Genomic DNA, 6,000 nt, shown 5'->3' on the forward strand with positions numbered 1-6,000 from the left:
CCCTTTGAGACGGAGCCAAAGTTGCAATTTTCAAATTTTTTTTTCAGTTTTTAAAGAGCCACTATTATTTTATTATTTCAATGTTTTATTATTTGATTAGGATTAGGTAAATAAATTTGATTTGTAATTTAAAATGAACAGCTTAAAATATGAAATAATATTTATTCATACATAACATACACTTGTTTCGCCAGAATAATGTAATTAGTAAGCAAAAAATAAAAAATATAGTACTATCCCAATCCACTTTAAAAGCTGTTAACTTTTTATTTTCTTTGTTTTCGGAAATCACCGGCTCAGGAGGTGTCTCCTATTAGCCAGACTGGCCTCAACACGGCAAACTCCGACTAACTGGCTTATATATCGGTTTGATATATCGTGTATCGGTCGCTTCTGTCCTTTGGTTCTCACCAGGCTTATCTTCCACCCCACTAAACGCAGGGTAAACTCGTACTCCACCGTCCAGTACCCGGCTAAACAGTAGGAAGCTAATATTACAAATAACTAAAAAAAACTACGTCAATCACATTAAATTTATGATTTCTGACAGATAGGGAAATGCTTTCTGAATATAATAACATTCCCTATTTTACGATATTCGAAAAAGTCGGCACCTCGGCAGTGGCAATAATGGAACCGTCGCCACGGGGCTGGCCACATCTTCTCACTGTTCTCTGATGAGTTTTTTCTTCTGTTTAACTTGTGTTTCTTTACAGTATAATTTTTGTTTTGAGTTTTGAAAATGAAATAATACAACTATTAATATGTGTGCAAGGAGCTGGAGAGCCGCATCTTGATATCAAAAGAGCCGAATGTGGCTGGCGAGCCGCAGGTTGCCAACCCCTGCGCTAATGGATGATAATGTGGTTGACGTTGAAATATCACTTTCTGTTCATATTACCAACTTTAAGTGTAAGAATGAAACGTTCGTTATTGGCTGCATCAATCAGAAGAGATAGATACAATGTTACATCTAACCCAGACCATAGTTGTTGTTTGTAACAACAAAAATGATAACGAGTGGATGTGGCAAAAATAAACAAAAAATGAAAATAAAACAACTATCAAATGATAATTATGAGAAAAATAGATAACCTAATAAGTTATTGTTAATTAATGAAAACCATTATAAGAACCTGTTTTTAATAAACATTTACATGTCTAAAATAACTTATAATGTCTAAATGTATAAAAATACCATGACATCGAGTGAAAAGAAATATTTCAAGAAAATATAAGACATACCTATGCCAGTGTAGTTAATAAACATATAAATGTCTAAATTATATGAGTGTAACTTAACCTTTTCCTTACTATAATTGTTCAGGTACGTAAGTTGCAAAATTTTAACTTTTGTTTTGAGTTCGTTTAATATATTATTGCTCTAATATTCTTTCAAACATTAACTAATATCTATTTATTTCTGAATGTGTTTGTTTGTCTTGTGTTGATTTGATTTCGTCTTTTTCTGTCAGACTGTCTGTATAAGGTCACCAAACAATAGTACATTACGTAGGCACACACCAATCATACCAAACAATACAACATTATGTACCTATTCTCTAGCTGTCAAAGACCATTGTTATTAATACCAAACGCTAAAATTTTACAAGACGTATTCTCTAGCCCTCAAATGCGCATGTCGATCATACTATATTATTTTTTAATAATGAAAACAGTGACGTAGCTAGGATTTTCGGGGCCCTATGCAAAAATTATCATTGGGCCCCTTCGTCAATCTGTAAAATGTGTATGTTATACGTCATAACTATGTATTTATATGGTGTTATTATGCAATAAACCCTAACGTAAAACACCTTTGATTGTATATGACGTTTATGTAAAAGCTAACTAACAAATTAACATTTAAAACTTATCACAGTAGTGTCACAAGGCGGGGGCGGAGGTGTCACAATTTAGGGGTGACACCATGAAGAACAATCGTAAAATTTACTGTCAAAACTATGTTTTATCCAGTTAAAATAATAAAATATTCAAGAGAGTGGGTAACACTCCACCGGAAAAGCAAAATTCTTGGAGGGGGTGGGGGTGGGGTGACGCTCAATAAATGCACAAGGTGATACCGAACCTGGTAATGCCACTAACCAAACACAATTTTTTAAAAGTTGCTGACGTTTTGTTTAGATTTGTTGTTTTATTCCTTTCAAGTTTGCAATGATTAATATTTTCTTGAGGTCCATTTTAGCTGCTTTTGAATGTTCGATACTAAGAAATGATAAGTTACTGACTTAAAGGGCATATCTAAAATTTGTTTTATAAGATCACCATAATGGAGAGATTCGGGGCGCCCAACAGTATAGGACAGGTGTCGGCAACCTTTTGAGACGGAAGAGCCAAAAGTTACAATTTTCAAAATTTCCCAGTTTGTAAAGAGTCACAATTTTTTTTTTCAATATTTTATTAATTGATTAGGAATAGGTAAATAAATTGTATTTGTTATTTAAAATAAATAGCTTTAAATAAGAAATAATATTTTTCTATATAAAAACGTACACGTGTTTTCGACCAACTTGCTTGGATATCGGTTTCAATATCGTGTATTGGTCGTTTATGTCGTTTGGTTCTCACCAGGCTTATCTTCCACCCCAATGAACACAGGGTAAACTCGTACCCAGCCGTCCAGTACCCGGCTAAACAGTAGGAAGCTAATAACTAAAAAACGACGTCACTCCCGTCAAATTAAAATGATTACCGACAAACAGGGAAATGCATTCTGAATAATTAATGCATACTGACAGGTAGAGGAATGCATTATGAATACAATAACATTCCACATTTAATATTCGGCACTTTGACAGTGGCAAACATGGAATTGTTGCCACGGGGCTGGTCACAACACGGATGTTGGGCTGGGCCTGTCGTATACTTTCTAGTGCACATATTTGCACTGTTCTCTGATGAGTTTTATTCTTCTGTTTAAACTCGTGTTTCTTTACAGTAATATTTTTGTTATGAGTTTTGAAAATAAAATAATGTAACTATTAATATTTGTGCAAGGAGCTGGAGAGCCGCATCTTGACATCAAAAGAGCCGCATGCGGCTCGCGAGCCGCAGGTTGCCGAACCCTGGTATAGGATACTATAGTCAAAGCGTTTATTTTATAAAGTCATCGATCATTGTAGCTCTCCGTATTCCATAGAAACATATATAGATTGAATGCAAATATAGGCGATATTGTTGCAATAAATTATTCAGTGACATAGATAAACCTAAGAAAACAATGTTTAAAGATTGTGTCCCATTTAGTATTACGTGTACTTGATAACTCATTGGTGCTGAAACAAGCAAACACATTTTTGCGGATAAGACGAAATCGACTAGATTCTAGTCATTAGAAGAATATAAACAGTTCTAAAAGGCGTCACCTTTTTATTTCCCTTGTGTTAGGGGGGATAACAATTAGATATTTTTTTCACAAGTCAAAAAATGAAAGACACTAAGTCAAAACACATACTTTTATTAATGATTGTGATAAAAATAAATAAGTCATTTGTAAGAGAATAATAATTTATTTCAGTTTTGATAAAATGTGTTTGAAATTTAAAATATTCTTCAGAAGAAACACCATACATTAATATTTTTAAAATGCTTTTAAGAAGTTACATTCATAGTAATATATGATGTGGTTTTGCATTTTTTACATGATTGTTGTATTGTAAAAAGATTACCGTATCTGTGGTTGGATTATCTTTATTCTATAGACACCACCTCGCGCTCTTGTATAATTATTCTTTACCCTTTGTTTTTAAACCACTGTGAAAGCCGAGTCCTCTTTCTACTACAATCAAACTTTTCAAAGATAAGCAAACGTTCAAACCACTTCCATGTCTTATTTTCCTTTTTAAATAGTCAAATAGAGGTGCTCTTTAGCTTCTTTTTAATAGATTTGTACTAAACAAATGAAAAAGCAACTATTTCTCTTAATTATTATTTTTTATAAAATACTTACTAAAGAATGACATTGTGCAAAAAGGAAATGTATTTAAAATAATAATATAAATACAAATAAAACGTAAAAATAAACACAACACGAGGCATCATTACTTATACCAAGCTTTCATGATTTATATTCTTTTGACCGACTAGGGTTTGAAAGGTGTTATAGCAGAGATAATATAAAAAGGATTTTTACAAAACACACTAATGCCCTTACACTTACACACATGAAATTATGTAGTAATTTGTATTAATTGAAAAAAAAAACATTTTTATTTTTTAAAACCCGAACAGGTCAGCAATGAGTATCCTATGTTCGTATTTTGTGTTTGTATATATATATATATATATATATATATATATATATATATATATATATATAGCCTATATTGCTAAATGCGAACCATATCCACCAAATTATTTGATTGCCAAACAAATGCAAAATATATAACTATAAACAAATTATACTAAATATATAGATACATATGAAATAGCTTATAATATAATATAATATACTAGAAAATAAATTAATAATTAATCGACACACCACCTTGTGAGATTTATTAAAAGCAGAAATAGAATATTTAATATGGTGTAGAAATAAGTATTTTAATCCCTTCCAGTGGCCTAGCCAGAACCGTCTCATGGAATATACACATAATACAACCAAAAACAATTAACGCAACATAATGTGTTTTGTAATCCTTGTAAAAAAACAATTTGACATAATGATTCTTAGAATATCAACTTAAGTCAAGCGAACTAGGGGAAATAATATCTTAATATAACTATGTATATTGCTACAAATTTAATTGTGAATGTCACAACAGATCAATAATTATTTTAGTATGTAATATAGTATTCGTTTTTACAAAAATATGTTGTCTACAATCATAAATAAATATTATTAATGCTAAAATATCACAGCATAATGAAAGTTTTTTAAATTAGAGTTGTTATAAAATCAAACGTTTCTATTTAAATGAAAAACGTAATCTAATACGTGCAACATTTTGAATTATAGCTTCCATATAACTAAATTATTGGACTTGCAGTTCCGATCACTCTGATGTATAATTAGCTACTGTTTTTTTTTGTTCTTTAAAGATCAATTTTTTAAACATAATGATATGGTATGGGTTAGATCACTGTATTGATCACACACCACTTTACTGGTAATTGCAAAAACAATATTTTCACAGTTTGTACCTGTTTCAAAAGCTATGATTCTGGCGGCTAGGTACTTTGATGCCTCATTACGCGATTTCCCAAATGTACTTAACTGATCAGTTCGGGTGGGTTGGGGGGGGGGGGGTCAACTTCATTCACCACTGTCCAGCCAATTTGAATCTCCGTACCTTATAGTAGGCGTGTTTCAGATCGAAGGACAGCACATACGTGGTAAACTTTGTGTGGAAACAGCCCGTGATTTCCTTAATCAACTAAAGAACGGAGTCCACTGGCTGCCGTCCCCACCAAAAGCCCGCTTGACACGAGTCTATCAGTCTGTTATTTGACAAAAACCAAAACAAGCGGGATTGACCAGCCTTTCCAAGAGCTTGCTGATGTTAGAGCAGAGGGAGAACGGTCTGTAGCTCTCAGGTGAGCCCAGATCCCTTGCTGTCTTGGACAGGGCGACCACCTCCACAATTTTACACCTGCTGGCAAGTTCGACACACGTCTATGATTGGTTCATTACAAGTATAAAACTAAGGTAACGACCACTAAGGTATTAAAAACAATAAAGCGAAACTTCCAACCGACTGCAAACATTATCGCTTAAACATGTTCTCTCATACATCGAAACAAATATAAATAGCCCCCAACGTTGGAGATGAGAAGTTGACCGAATCAATGATACATATGATTATATGTTTTTATATGCAATCTACTAATTCTTGGAATCTGAATTATCTTTTCTTTGTCATGGGAAATAGCTTTTGATAAAATTATTTTTACTAAAATATATTTGGAAAAGAAAACACCTAAAAATATGTATGTGTTTTGCATATAATTTTAAAAAATGTTTAAAGTATGTTTTCA

Source organism: Physella acuta, unplaced genomic scaffold (assembly GCF_028476545.2).
Source record: "Physella acuta isolate Inbredline_101_S28 unplaced genomic scaffold, ASM2847654v3 ptg000142l, whole genome shotgun sequence".
Lineage (NCBI taxonomy): Eukaryota > Metazoa > Mollusca > Gastropoda > Physidae > Physella > Physella acuta.